The sequence below is a fragment of the Macaca thibetana genome, chromosome 11 (genome assembly GCF_024542745.1).
Source record: "Macaca thibetana thibetana isolate TM-01 chromosome 11, ASM2454274v1, whole genome shotgun sequence".
NCBI classification, from domain to species: domain Eukaryota; kingdom Metazoa; phylum Chordata; class Mammalia; order Primates; family Cercopithecidae; genus Macaca; species Macaca thibetana.
Window position 1 is genome coordinate 1,272,234 of NC_065588.1, and position 15,827 is coordinate 1,288,060.

At 38.9% G+C, this 15,827-nt stretch overlaps 1 protein-coding gene and 1 long non-coding RNA gene across 16 annotated transcripts in view; both read left to right on the plus strand.

The window, feature by feature from the left end:
- Positions 1–15,701, plus strand: part of LOC126930268 (uncharacterized) — a 29,331-nt gene extending 13,630 nt beyond the window's left edge. The window contains exon 2 of the long non-coding RNA XR_007717547.1: positions 1,948–15,701. This is a non-coding gene — a long non-coding RNA (uncharacterized LOC126930268). The remainder of the gene's footprint in view (positions 1–1,947) is intronic.
- The window catches only part of ERC1 (ELKS/RAB6-interacting/CAST family member 1), a 534,923-nt gene that overhangs the window by 274,905 nt on the left and 244,191 nt on the right, over positions 1–15,827 (plus strand). The gene's annotated exons all lie outside the window — the stretch shown is intronic.

The following is a 15,827-nucleotide window of genomic DNA, read 5'->3' on the forward strand; positions in this document are numbered from 1 at the left end:
CATAACCAATTTTAGAACTGATTTTCATCACCCCGTAAAGAAATCCCATAGTTAATAGCACTCACTCCCTTCTTTCCCCAACCCCCAACTTCTGGTGACCACCTATCTATTTTCTGTATTTATAGATTGGCCAATTCTGGACATTTTATATAAATGGAATCATACAGTGTGAGAACTTTGTGACTGGCTTCTTTCATTCAGCTTAATGTTATCAAGGCTCTCCCATGGTGTAGCATGTATCAGTACTTTCTTCCTCTTTAGGAACAAATAAGATGTCATTGTATAGCTCTGTCACATTCTGATTATCCATGTATCAGTTGACAGACATTTAGGTTCACTTTTTTGCTATTATGGATAATGCTACTATGAACATTTGTGTTCAAGCTTTTGTGTGGATGTATGTTTTCATTTTTCTCGGGTATGTATATACCTATCAGTAAAATTGCCAGATCACATGGTAACTCCACATTGAACATTTTGAGAAATTGCCATACCTTTTCCCAAACCAGCTACACCCTTCTACATTCCCACCAGCACTATATGAAGGTTCCAGATTTCTTCCATATCCTCGCCAACACTTGTTACTTGCCACTGAAAAAAATTATACCATCCTAGTGGAGGTACAATGGTATCTTTTTTTTTTTCTATCTCAAATTCTCTTTTTTTTTTTTTATTGTTATTATACTTTAAGTTCTAGGGTACCTGTGCACAACGTGCAGGTTTGTTACATATGTATACCTGTGTCATGTTGGTGTGCTGCACCCATTAACTCATCGTTTACATTAGGTATATCTCCTAATGCTATCCTTCCCCCCTCCCCCCACCCCATGACAGGCCCCGGTGTGTGATGTTCCCCTTCCTGTGTCCAAGTGATCTCATTGTTCAATTCCCACCTATGAGTGAGAACATGTGGTGTTTGGTTTTATGTCCTTGCGATAGTTTGCTGAGAATGATGGTTTCCCGCTTAATCTATGTCCGTACAATGGACATGAACTCATCCTTTTTTATGGCTGCATAGTATTCCATGGTATATATGTGCCACATTTTCTTTAGCCAGTGTATCGCTGATGGACATTTGGGTTGGTTCCAAGTCTTTGCTATTGTGAACAGCGCCACAATAAACATACGTGTGCATGTGTCTTTATAGCAGCATGATTTATAATCCTTTGGCTATATACCCAGTAATGGGATGGCTGGGTCAAACGGTATTTCCAATTCTAGATCCTTGAGGAATGGCCACACTGTCTTCCACACTGAATGGTTGAACTAGTTTACAGTCCCACCAACAGTGTAAAAGTGTTCCTATTTCTCCACATCCTCTCCAGCGCCTGTTGTTTCCTGACTTTTTAATGGTTGCCATTCTAACTGGTGTGAGATGGTATCTCATTGTGGTTTTGATTTGCATTTCTCTAATGGCCAGTGATGATGAGCATTTTTTCATGTGTCTGTTGGCTGTATAAATGTCTTTTGAGATGTGTCTGTTCATATCCTTCACCCACGTTTTGATCGGGTTGTTTGTTTTTTTCTTGTAAATTTGTTCTTTGTAGATTTTGGATATTAGCCCTTTGTCAGATGGGTAGATTGCAAAAATTTTCTCCCATTCTATAGGTTGCCTGTTCACTCTGATGGTAGTTTCTTTTGCTATGCAGAAGCTCTTTAGTTTAATTAGACCCCATTTGTCAATTTTGGCTTTTGTTGACATTGCTTTTGGTGTTTTAGACATGAAGCCCTTGCCCATGCCTATGTCCTGAATGGTATTGCCTAGGTTTTCTTCTAGGGTTTTTATGGTTTTAGGTCTAACACTTAAGTCTTTAATCCATCTTGAATTAATTTTTGTATAAGGTGTAAGGAAGGAATCCAGTTTCAGCTTTCTATATATGGCTAGCCAGTTTTCCCAGCACCATTTATTAAATAGGGAATCTTTTCCCCATTTCTTGTTTCTCTCAGGTTTGTCAAAGATCAGATGGCTGTAGATGTGCGGTTTTATTTCTGAGGGCTCTGTTCTGTTCCATTAGTCTGTGTCTCTGTTTTGGTACCAGTACCATGTTGTTTTGGTTACTATAGCCTTGTAGTATAGTTTGAAGTCAGGTAGTGTGATGCCTCCAGCTTTGTTCTTTTGGCTTAGGATTGTCTTGGCAATGCAGGCTCTTTTTTGGTTCCATATGAACTTTAAAGTAGTTTTTTCCAATTCTGTGAAGAAAGTCATTGGTAGCTTGATGGGGATGGCATTGAATCTATAAGTTACGTTGGGCAGTTTGGCCATTTTGACGATATTGGGTCTTCCTATCCATGAGCATGGAATGTTCTTCCCTTTGTTTGTGTCCTCTTTTATTTCGTGAGCAGTGGTTTGTAGTTCTCCTTGAAGAGGTCCTTCACATCCCTTGTAAGTTGGATTCCTAGGTATTGTATTCTCTTTGAAGCAATTGTGAATGGGAGTTCACTCATGATTCAGCTCTCTGTCTGTTATTGGTGTAGAAGAATGCTTGTGATTTTTGCACATTGATTTTGTATCCTGAGACTTTGCTGAAGTCACTTATCAGCTTAAGGAGATTTTGGGCTGAGACAATGGGGTTTTCTAAATGTACAGTCATGTCATCTGCAAACAGGGACAATTTGACTTCCTCTTTTCCTAATTGAATACCCTTTATTTCTTTCTCCTGCCTGATTGCCCTAGCCAGAACTTCCAACACTATGTTGAATAGGAGTGGTGAGAGAGGGCATCCCTGTCTTGTGCCAGTTTCCAAGGGGAATGCTTTCAGTTTTTGCCCATTCAGTATGATACTGGCTGTGGGTTTGTCATAAATAGCTCTTATTATTTTGAGATACGTCCCATCAATACCTAATTTATTGAGAGTTTTTAGCATGAAGGGCTGTTAAATTTTGTCAAAGGCCTTTTCTACATCTGTTGAGATAATAATGTGGTTTTTATCTTTAGTTCTGTTTATATGCTGGATTACATTTATTGATTTGTGTATGTTGAACCAGCCTTGCATCCCAGGGATGAAGCCCACTTGATCATGGTGGATAAGCTTTTTGATGTGCTGCTGGATTTGGTTTGTCAGTATTTTATTGAGGATTTTTGCACCAATGTTCATCAGGGATATTGGTCTAAAATTCTCTTTTTTTGTTATGTCTCTCTCAGGTTTTGGTATCAGGATGATGCTGGTCTCATAAAATGCGTTTGGGAGGATTCCCTCTTTTTCTATGGACTGGAATAGTTTCAGAAGGAATGGTACCAGCTCCTTCTTGTACCTCTGGTAGAATTCGGCTGTGAATCCATCTGGTCCTGGACTTTTGTTAGTTGGTAGGCTATTAATTATTGCCTCAATTTCAGAGCCTGTTATTGGTCTATTCAGGGATTCAACTTCTTCCTGGTTTAGTCTTGGGAGGGTGTATTTGTCCGGGAATTTATCCATTTCTTCTAGGTTTTCTAGTTTATTTGCGTAGACGTGTTTATAGTATTCTCTGATGGCAGTTTGTATTTCTGTGGGATCAGTGGTGATATCCCCTTTATCATTTTTTATTGCGTCTATTTGATTCTTCTCTCATTTCTTCTTTATTAGTCTTGCTAGCGGTCTGTCAGTTTTGTTGATCTTTTCAAAAAACCAGCTCCTGATTCACTGATTTTTTGGAAGGGTTTTTTATGTCTCTATCTCCTTCAGTTCTGCTCTGATCTCAGTTATTTCTTGCCTTCTGCTAGCTTTTGAATGTGTTTGCTCTTGCTTCTCTGGTTCTTTTAATTGTGATGTTAGGGTGTCAATTTTAGATCTTTCCTGCTTTCTCTTGTGGGCATTTAGTGTAATAAATTTGCCTCTACACGCTGCTTTCAATGTGTCCCAGAGATTCTGGTATGTTGTGTCTTTGTTCTCATTGGTTTCAAAGACCATCTTCATTTCTGCCTTCATTTCGTTATGTACCCAGTAGTCATTCAGGAGCAGGTTGTTCAGTTTCCATGTAGTTGAGCGATTTTGAGTGAGTTTCTTAATCCTGAGTTCTAGTTTGATTGCACTGTGGTCTGAGAGGCAGTTTTTTTTAATTTCTATTCTTTTACATTTGCTGAGGAGTGCTGTACTTCCAACTATGTGGTCAGTTTTGGAATAAGTGCAGTGTGGTGCTGAGAAAAATGTATATTCTGTTGATTTGGGTGGAGAGTTCTGTAGATGTCTATTAGGTCCACTTGGTGCAGAGCTGAGTTCACTTCCTGGATATCCTTGTTAACTTTCTGTCTCATTGATCTGTCTAATGATGACAGTGGGGTGTTTAAGTCTCCCATTATTATTGTGTGGGAATCTAAGTCTCTTTGTAGGTCTCTAAGGACTTGCTTTATGAATCTAGGTGCTCCGGTGTTGGGCGCATATATATTTAGGATAGTTAGCTCTTCTTGTTGAATTGATCCCTTTACCATTATGTAATGGCCTTCTTTGTGTCTTTTGATCTTTGTTGGTTTAAAGTCTATGTTATCAGAGACTAGTATTGCAACTCCTGCCTTTTTTTGTTTTCCATTTGCTTGGTAGATCTTCCTCCATCCCTTTATTTTGAGCCTATGTGTGTCTCTGCATGTGAGATGGGTCTCCTGAATACAGCAGACTGATGGGTCTTGACTCTTTATCCAATTTGCCAGTCTGTGTCTTTTAATGGGAGCGTTTAGCCCATTTACATTTAAGGTTAATATTGTTATATGCGAATTTGATCCTGTCATTCTGATGTTAGCTGATTATTTTGCTTGTTAGGTTGATGCAGTTTATTCCTAGCATTGATGGACTTTACAATTTTGCATGTTTTTGCACTAGCTGGTACCAGTTGTTCCTTTCCATATTCAGTGCTTCCTTCAGGAGCTCTTTAAGGCAGGCCTGTTGGTGACAAAAATCTCTCAGCATTTGCTTGTCTGTAAAGGATTGTATTTCTCCTTCACTTATGAAGCTTAGTTTGGCTGGATATGAAATTCTGGGTTGAAAATTCTTTTCTTTAAGAATGTTGAATATTGGCCTCTACTCTCTTCTGGCTTGTAGAGTTTCTGCTGAGAAATCCACTGTTAGTCTGATGGGCTTCCCTTTGTAGGTAACCTGACCTTTCTCTCTGGCTGCCCTTAACATTTTTTCCTTCATTTCAACCTTGATGAATCTGACAATCACGTGTCTTGGGTTTGCTCTTCTCGAGGAGAATCTTTGTGGCATTCTCTGCATTTCCTGAATTTGAATGTTGACGTGCCTTGCTAGGTTGGGGAAGTTCTCCTGGATAGTATCCTGCAGAGTGTTTTTCAACTTGGTTCCATCCTCCCCATCACTTTCAGGTACACCAATCAGACGTAGGTTTGGTCTTTTCACATAGTCACGTATTTCTTGGAGGCTTTGTTTGTTTCTTTTTTCTCTGAACTTCTCTTCTCGCTTCATTTCATTTATTTGATCTTCAATCACTGATACCCTTTCTTCCAGTTGATCGAATCAGCTTCTGAAGCTTGCGCATTCGTCACGTAGTGTTCGTGCCATGGTTTTCAGCTCCATCAGATCATTTAAGGACTTCTCTACACTGCTTATTCTAGTTATTAGCCATTTGTCTAATCTTTTTTCAAGGATTTTAGCTTCTTTGTGATGGGTTTGAACTTCCTCCTTTAGCTCAGAGAAGTTTATCTTCTGAAGCCTCCTTCTCTCAACTCGTCAAAGTCATTCTCCATCCAGCTTTGTTCCATTGCTGGTGAGGAGCTACATTCCTTTGGAGTGGGAGAGGCACTCTAATTTTTAGAATTTTCAGCTTTTCTGCTCTGTTTTTTCCCCATCTTTGTGGTTTTATCTACCTTTATCTTTGATGATGGTGACATACAGATGGGGTTTTGGTGTGGATGTCCTTTCTGTTTGTTAGTTTTTCTTCTAACAGTCAGGACCTTCAGCTGCAGGGCTGTTGGAGTTTGCTGGAGGTCCACTCCAGACTCTGTTTGCTTGGATATCAGCAGCGGAGGCTGCAGAACAGCAAATATTGCTGAACAGCAAATGTTGCTGCCTGATCGTTCCTCTGGAATCTTCATCTCAGAGGGGTACCTGGCCCTGTGAGGAGTCAGTCTGCCCCTACTTGGGGGGGTGCCTCCCAGTTAGGCTACTCAGGGATCAGGGACCCACTTGAGGAGGCAGTTTGTCCGTTCTCAGATCTCAAACTCTGTGCTGGGAGAACCACTACTCTCTTCAGAGCTGTCAGACAGGGTCACTTAAGTCTGCAGAGGTTTCTGCTGCCTTTTGTTAGGCTGTGACCTGCCCCCAGAGGTGGAGTCTACCCAGGCCCGCAGGTCTTCTTGAGCTGCAGTGGGCTCCACCCAGTTGGAGCTTCCCGGCCACTTTGTTTACCTACTCAAGCCTCAGCAATGGCGGGCGCCCCTCCCCCAGCCTCGCTGCCACCTTGCAGTTTGATCTCAGACTGCTGTGCTGGCAATGAGTGAGACTCCGTGGATGTGGGACCCTCCGAGCCAGGTGCAAGATACAGTCTCCTGGTGTGCCGTTTGCTAAGACCGTTGGAAAAGCGCAGTATTAGAGTGGGAGTGGCCCGATTTTCTAGGTGCTGTCTGTCACTGCTTCCCTTGGCTCAGAAAGGGAATTCCCTGGCCCCTTGCACTTCCCGGGTGAAGCGATGCCTCACCCTGCTTCGGCTCACCACTGTTGGACAAGCTCCAGTGAGATGAACCTGGTACCTCAGTTGGAAATGCAGAAATCACCCGTCTTCTGCGTGGCTCACACGGGGAGCTGTAGACTGGAGCTGTTCCTACTTGGCCGTCTTGGAACCGCCCTCTAGTGGGACTGATACTTCCGATCATCTTTGATAAGTTTGACATTAGGTTTTTAAAGATTTGCCTCATCATTCCCGGACTTGGAAATAGGTTCATAATATTATTAAGACTGGTTCATTTTATATAGTGCTGTAATGGGTTACATTTAATAGTTTACAGAAATCTCTTCTTAACATACCCTAAATTCATTTTCTTTACTTGCTCTTATAAGTCTTAAGCTGATTTGTATGAGGGATTCTTGAAATGAGTCGCTAAGCAGTCCAAAAGTGTTACAGATACAAACGTTATTCAGAACTACGTACAATAATTCTGTCTTACAAAAAAAATATATAGTGTTAAGTTGAGAACATAAGCTGTGCTTGTAAAGCAGTTTACTGGTTTCTGCAGAAGTTCATCATGTTTGGTCAATGCACAGATTGTAGATACTGTTGTTCAAAGATACTCGTTTTAAGAATGTAAGATGTTATTATGGAACATGATATTGATAAGCATATAGAAAGTATATTTTTAATACTTCAGATACCTAAGAGATATGACAGTTAAGTTCACAGGCATTTTCTCTTTGCCTTTGTGTAATCAGTTCAGTATTTAGATCCAGTTCTGTCAAGAGGAACCTAGCAAGTTTCATTGTAGACTCTCGCTCTACTATCAAGGAGTTTGAATCCCCTTTGTTATGGTGACTGGTTATGAAATCAGTCACTTGACAGACCCTGAAGTGAGACTGCTGGAAATACGTCATGTCTGCCTTCATGGTGACAGCTGGCTACAAAACAAACCCCACCACAGCCATTCTGCAATTGACAAGGGACTTCAAAGGCCAACGGGGCTGCCACTTCAAAGAGAATTCTGCCATCTCTGGCTTGTTGAAAGAAGTTGTTAAATGGCTGTACCCTGCCCTACCAGAAATCTCCATGTTTAGACTTCTCCTTCTTTTGATCTTAGAAAGATGTATGAAATGACTTAAGTTAGAGGAATGATAAAGTCTCTAGTAATGGTAACCCAGTATTCTGCATTTTGATCCATTTATTAATGGAAATTACCCAAATATGTTCTAATAACAGGAGGTTTAAAAACTCAATGTCTCAGAGAATGAATGTCCAAAAGAAGAGTTGAAATTTCATAGTATTGTAGCCACCTTAAAAAATGTGGAAATAATATGGGAAAGAGAATGAAACTCAAAGTGTTTTTAAAAGTTTCTGTTTCTTTGTGTAATTTTTAGTCCTTTTAATATAATCAGATTCTGAATATTGATAGACTGGAAAACAACACAAGTCTTTAATCATAAGGCTAATTTTCATGGTTAAAACTGACATTTTTCCACTTTTAGTAACTCTGCACTTAAAGTTTCAAGCTACCTTGTACTATATTTAAAGTTGTATTCATCCCTTTCTGCTGGATGCAATTTTAAAATAATTACCTTGTGTTTATATTAAACAACAAAAAAAGCCTCAGAGTTTTAATAGAACCCTTAATAAAAGGTCAGAGTACTAACAATCATCTTCAAGAATAACAAGGGAAAAGGCAGCAACATGAACTCTTTCTTTTAGAATACGGATAGCCCTAAAACATAACCCTTTGATGGAGTAATGTTTAATATGCTTGAAAAAGAAAACAGAAAACTTTATAAATGATATAACAGTAAAAAGAAGTGGAGATTTTATTTGTGATATGAACTTGGAGTGTAAATTAGTTGGAATTTAAAATCCTTCTAAGTGAATGGCATGACCTTTTCCTAATTATATGTTTTCTGTCTCATCCTATGTGTTATAGGAAGATAAAGCTAAAGATCTTTAGATTCATTTGTCCTGATCTCATATTTCTTATTTCTCTTAAAATTTCTCTTTACATAAAATTTTTAGAAATCAAGTTGACAGAAGGTTTAACAACTATAACTTCCTCTATAATTTTGCCAGATGGGGTCAGTAGATAACTACTAAAGAAATTCTGAAGCAGAACTGAAGCCCCCAGGAAATAACCCCATGACCTAGTATGACCAAAAAATTCTCTAGACACACGAGTAGTCACTCTTCAAGTAATACATTTGGATTTGTCTTTTTTTGTTGTTGTTATCTTAGTTTCTTCCTCTAGAAAAACCTCCAGAAAGTTTTTTTGATAAAGTAGTACATGATAATACTGTCCTGGAAGTTCAGGAAATATCTATGCCTTTAAATGTAGGCTCAAGTTTTCATTGTATTCAGCAAAGGGACTATATCTGTGTTTTCAAAAGTTATAGCCATGTGAAAAAAATTAACTACAGTGGAAACAAAATTTTGGCACCTCCAAAATTTAACCCCAGAAATGACTGCCAGAAGTCTATGAATACTGGTTTTCAAAGGGACTTTTTTTTTTTTTTTTTAAGGTGGAGTCTTGCTCTGTTGCCCAGGCTGGAGTGCAGAGGCACTCTTGGCTCACTGCAAGCTCCGCCTCCCATGTTCAAGCAATTCTTCTGCCTCAGCTTCCCAAGTAGCTGGGACTACAGGCGTGCGCCACCATGCTCAGCTGATTTTTGTATTTTTAGTAGAGATGGGGTTTCACCATATTGGCCAGGCTGGTCTTGATCTCCTGACCTCGTGATTTGCCCACCTCAGCCTCCCAAAGTACTGGGATGACAGGTGTGAGCCCCCGTGCCCAGCCAGACATGTTTTTATACCCTATACTCTTATGTAAACTGCGGAACAACTTCTGTACCAGGCAGCGCTCTTGGAGTCTGTGTGGCGGATCTATAACAAGGGATATATCATTTGCTTGTGATGAGTTCTTGGGGTGTTTGGCTCTTCTTTTCTTCTACTGAGAAGTTTGATAAACTAAGTTATTGATCATAGAAGCAGTCATGCAAGATAGGGCTGAAGGTAAAGCTCTGGGAGCCAGATGGCTTCCCGCTGATTTTTGTAGGCAGTTTATATTCTCCTTGGCTGTGTCCTCCAGGATGTTTCAGTGAAAGATATTTTTTTCTGGAGAAATGTGCATGGTGGGATTTATCCTGTTCAACAGATAGTTTGTGTGTGTGTCATGTCCCAAGCCCGATTTTGACATTCAATTGTCTCTTCCTCTTATCTCCACCCTCTTTAATAAATGAATAAAGGTGCAATAAAATTAGTGTAAAATGCTTTGGATTAGAAGTCAAGTGACATGGATTCTAATCCTTGTTCTGTGTACTAACAGTGATTTGGCGTAAGTTTTGTAATCTCTCCAAGTATCTGTAACCTCAGCTAGATGGAAGAAATTGTTATCCCCACAAGTATTCACTCACTACCTCACACTGAGATAAGTGTTTCCAAGGGTTTTATTAGATTGCAAAAGCAGCATACAAGTATTGAACCTTATTATGGCCAAAATCACACACACACAGCATGCACAAACATACACGTATCATGTATGCACATACATACACATATTATACACGCATTTACGTGGCGTTTATGAGTTCCCTCTTGGTGTCCTAGGCTTACCAGACATAAAATCCCATCCTTATACTTTTCTCCTTTGGCTAATAGTATACTTTTGATAAGGTCAAGTAAGTGTCATTTTATTTGCCAACACTGTGTTTCTAACAACTGTCCAGGGTTATGTTGAAATAAATTTTCTCCACAAAATGTGTGTCTAATTAATGAAATGTCAACTTTATTTATTTCAATGTGGCAGTTTGATTTTTTTCAGCATTGCAAATGAGAAGAATTAAAATTTCCAGTTAAAATGGCAGTGAACTTTTATTTTTGTTGAAAACTTAAGAGTATGAATCTGTTTTACTCACATTATTTCATTTGATCTTAGAAGAAGGACTGAATCCCTACATGATCTATTTTGTTTGCTGTTTTCCGAATAAAATGATCAGATTATTTCAACTAACAAGGAAATTTCTTTGCAAAACCTGGACAAATTAGCCATTCAACACCTGCTTTATTCTGTTGTCTTAACTCCCTAGCAAAGCAGGAAAAAAAAAATGCCTTTTCAGAAGAGAACTTATCAGAGCTCAGATTTCTAGGGATGGTCTTTGTCATTCCACCTCTATTTGTATTTCATTTCCTAAATTAGACATTTGTCACAAGCCCTAATGAACTAGTAAGAGCTCTCAGACCCAGATGCAGAAGAAAGCATAAAATGGTGGTTGCCCCATCTTCTTTGTTACCACTGCTGGGGGAAGAAGGTGCAGTCTGTTACTTAGATTATCTCTGTCCTCCCTTCTTCCAGGAGGATAGAAGAACCGTGGAGCTTATGTGTACCCAGCAGAGCATTAATTTTTTTGTGTTCATTGATTCCATTATGATGTTTGTTGCTGAAATAAGCAAATCTTGGGAGATAAATAATATTTTGCTGTCACAGCATGATGTAGACTGACTTAAAAATAGAAAAAAATGAAATAATATTCTGCTGAAAAAAGTTTGTTTTCAGTGCATTAATTCAGATGTTTATTTTTTAGTTTTGATGCTATGCTGCCAAAGTCACCTAAATAGAATCGGCAGTGACGAAACACTGGCTCCTGTTAGCCTCTTTCTAACATCAGTGACACAAGATCCTGGGAGCAGTAGCAGCAGGGTGATGTTTGCTTTGAAAATGTGCATCCACATTTTATTGTGTCTGATTTTTCAGGCCTTACTTAGGAGTGATGAGTGCTTATTATGGGATTTATCTACCTAAGCCTTCTGAGGTGATTTTTTTAAAAAAGAAAAGGAAAATTGAGATGGCTTGAAAAAGAAGCTTTTCTTTCACACTGATATGTTTCTACCCTCTTTTAAAAAGAGTGGGAATGGGAACACTCCCCAGTGACTCATTAGATACCATTGTGGATGACTGTGGCGAACACGGATACATTATAGCAAAGCAGCACTCAGTGTGTTTACTGGGATGGAGCAGACTACTTAGCTTGGAATCCTAGCTTTGCTTTCTCTGACTATATGACCTCAGACAAGGCACTGAAACCCACGAACCCTCTTTCTTCTGCCATAAAAATGAGGATAATAATACTTTATACCCACCATATAGGATCATTTTGAGGCTTTAATGAGACAATACATCTCAAGCACTTAGAACAGTGTACTTCAAAGTAGTCAAATAATGTAATTATTATTGCAATAACTATAGCTATTCCATGCTTATAAAATACTATACTACTGGTATATATCTTGTCAAAGAATTACCATGAGTTGGCAAAAAGAACATATTGGAAAAAAGAGATTTCTAGTGTAAATACTAACCTAAAGCTCTCTTGGGAAATGTAAATTCAAATTTTCATTAGCAATGATTGTGAGATCCGCTAAAGGAATTTCCTAGGAAAGGATGATAGAATTTATGTATGTAGTTATAGATGTATATATGTTTTCACTAATACTTCAAAAATGCTCCTCAACCCAAGAGCTTGTTACCTTTTTTTCTTTGTAACTATAAAACAGAGAGTAGGTTTTAATCTGGAATTTTGTTCCAGTCAGGGAAACCAGTGGACTTCTCAAGTGACAATCTGGCTTGCGTGATGACTGCCGAACCTCTAGATAATCGTTTTGTACCACTCCCTTTTTCTTCTAATTGTTTTCTTCCTGTGGAGACTTGTGCCTTTTACTCTCCCAAGAGAGTATGACAAGATTTTCCATGCGCGTCTTGGAAACTACAGAAAGTACTTTTCTCCTGGTTGTGGAACAGAAGAAGGTGGGAAACTTGAAGAAGCAGGCTTTGCCAGCCTCCGAAGCCCCCTGTTGTGCTGCTTTCTTAAGGAAAATAGGTCTGTGGTAAAGTCATAATTTGTTCCCTTCTTATTCTGAGCAAAAGTTTATTAGCTTGTGATTTAAGCAAACCATCTGGTCCTGCTGGCACTGCACACTGTCAAGCCCCGTGCTTTCTCCTTAATATGTTACTGGAGGCAGTTAAGTTACATATTTGAGTCCCAACTCTGGCCTGAGCTTTTCTGTGTTGTTAAAACGTCTGCTTTTGAAAATTGTGCTGTGACCTGGAGTAGACTTTAAAAGTGTGGAGAAATTCTTCGTTGTTTAGTATAGGATTTATCTCTTCTTTTCTTCCACTCAGCGGTCTTTGCCCTCGTTTCTCTGGCTGTCCCCAGTACTCTACAACTGCTCAGTGGTGGGCATGAAATGGAACCAAGTGATTCTAGCTGGAAGTGTTCTCCTGGATTGTGGAAACGTAACAAAATGAAGTAATTAAATTTGACTTTGAAACTGTTTCCCTGGCTTAGAGCCAGAGAACAAATCAGATGATTGGTTGGAAATCCTGGTTTATGGTGCCCGTCTTGCCTTGAATACCAAAATGCTTTAGAACTTGTGTGGATATATGTATAATCTGAAGCAGAAATACTTTGAGGATGTGGCACTCAAATGGATGGGAAAATTAAGCAATCTTTAAGAAAACGATTGTACTCACAGATAACAATCCAGAAGGTAGAGATTTTTAAATTTTTTAACAATACGTAATAGTTGTACATATTTATGGGCTACGTGTGATATTTTGATATACGTATACAATGTGTAATAATTGTATTACAGGGTATCCATCAACTCTAACATCTATTATTTCTTTGTATTGCAACATTCCAAATCTTCTCTTCTAGCTATTTTGAGATTCACAATAAATGATTGTTAACTATAGTCTCCCTACTGTGCTATTGAACACTAGAACTTACTCCTCTATCTAACTGTATTTTTGTACCCATTAACCAACCCCCCTTCTTTCCCCTCTCCCTCTTACGCTTCCAAGCCTCTGGTAACCACCATTCTATTCACTACCTCCATGAAATCACATTTCTTCTAGCTCCCACATATGAGCAAGAACAAGCAACATGTGTCTTTCTGTGCCTGGCTTGTTTCACTTAACATAATATTCTCTAGTTCCATTCATGTTGCTGCAAATGATAGGATTTCATTCTTTTTGTGGTTGAATAATATTCCTCTGTGTGTGTGTGTGTGAATTGTGTGTGTGTGTGTGTGTGTGTACATACCACATTTTCTTTATTCATTCATCCACTGATGGACACTTAGGTTGATTCCATATTTTGGCTATTGTGAATAGTGCCACACAGTAAACATGGGAGTGCAAATATCTGTTTGATATACTGATTTCCTTTCTTTTGGATATCTACCCAGTAGTGGGATTGCTGGATCATGAGATAGTTCTAGTTTTAGTTATTTAAAGAAACACCATACTGTTTTCCATAGTTGCTGTACTAATTTAATTCTCACTAACAGTGTATGAGTGTTCTCCCTTCTCTGCATCCTTGCCAGAATTTGTTACTTTCTGCTTTTTTGATAACAGCCATTTTGAACTGGGGTGAGATAGCATCTCATTGTGTGGTTTTTTTTAGGAGTGGTTTGAGGGAGACACAGTATCTTGTTCTGTTACCCAGGCTGGAGCACAGTGGTGTGATCACAGTTTGGCGTGAGCTGCAAACTCCTGGACTCAAGCAACCCTCCAGAATGGCCGAGACTACCGGTGTGCACTGTCATGCCTGGCTAATTTTTTTGTAGAGATGGAGTCTCCCTCTGTGGCCTACGCTGGCCTCAAACCCCTCCTTCCTGCCTTGGCCTTCTGGAATTACAGGCGTGAGCCACCACTCTCAGCTTCACTGTGGTTTTGGTTTGCATTTCCTTGATGATTAGTGATGTCAAGCATTTTTCGTATACCTTTTGGCTATTTTTATGTCTTCTTTTGAGATATGTCTATAGAGATCTTTTGCTCATATTTTAATCAAATTTTTTGTGTTTGTTTTGGAAGTAAGAGTTTTGAATGAAGGGTAAAATGTGTTCTTAAATATGACAGACTTGATGCTGGGGGAGTAACTTTCACAGAAACAATTGAAGATAGTCAATAAAATATGCATTTATATGTGGCAGAAAGCTAAGAAATTCTCAGGTCAGGGGATGAACAGATAGGGAATTCAAAAATAAATACTTGATAACTGTTGAACGTTGGGTTTTGTATCTCCATAGGATAAAAGGAAAGATCAAAGCAGCCCAATATAGTCAAGTGGAAAACCAAATCCCTCTCACCCTTTTATAAAACAAATCCACAAAGCCCAAAATTCATTCTTCGAAAACACCAAGAAAGTCAGCTGGTCTTTGGTGAGACTAAAAGAAAAAAAGAAAGATGGCAAAATGAACAATATTTATTTTAGAATGATAGAGGGTTCACAACTACTAGTCTTGCAGGTGCTAAAAAGATACAAAGATATCTTTGCCAGCACATTCGAAAATTTAGACTAAATGACCAAATGCCAGGAAAAATTGAACTCAGCAAAGCCAACTAAATATGAAAAAGAAAACCTGAGAAAAATGAGGGAGTAATAAAAATTTTTCCTACCAATTTCAAGCCCAGAGATTTATATTGGTAACTTTTGGCAAATATACAAGGAGCAAATAATTTCAATCTTACAGACACAATTCAGAAATATAAAAGAGAGGGAACAATCACTCAACAACATATTTAATAGGGCTCACATAACTTTATATCAAAACTTTACAAGTTAATACAGGAAAAGAAAAGCTTAGGCCTGTCTCAGTCCTGAACATGTAGCAAAAATTCCTAAACATAATCACACCAATCCAAAATTAGTGTACACAAAAAAGAAAAATGTGCATGAGCAAGTTTTATTCCAAGAGTTCAAGTTTGGCTTAACATTAGAAAACTCGTGTAATCCTGGCTAGGCATGGTGGCTCATGCCTGTAATCCCAGCACTTCGGGAGGCCAAGGCAGATGGATCATTTGAAGTCAGGAGTTTGAGACCAGCCTGGCCAATGTGGCAAAACCCTGTCTCTAGGAAAAACAAAAATTAACCAGACATGGTGGCGCATACCTGTAATCCCAGCTACCTGGGAAGCTGAGGCAGGAGAATTGCTTGAACCCGGGAGACGGAGGTTGCACTGAGCTGAGATCACACCACTGCACTGCAGCCCAGGCAACAGAGCAAGACTCCATCTCAAAAAAAAAAAAAGGAAAACTAATTACTATAATCCACCACAGTAAAAGATGATAGAAGAAAAGTTATATGGTCATCTCAAGAAATGTAGAAAATTTACATTCATTTATAATTTTCAAAAATTCTTAACTACCTAGCCATACAAGG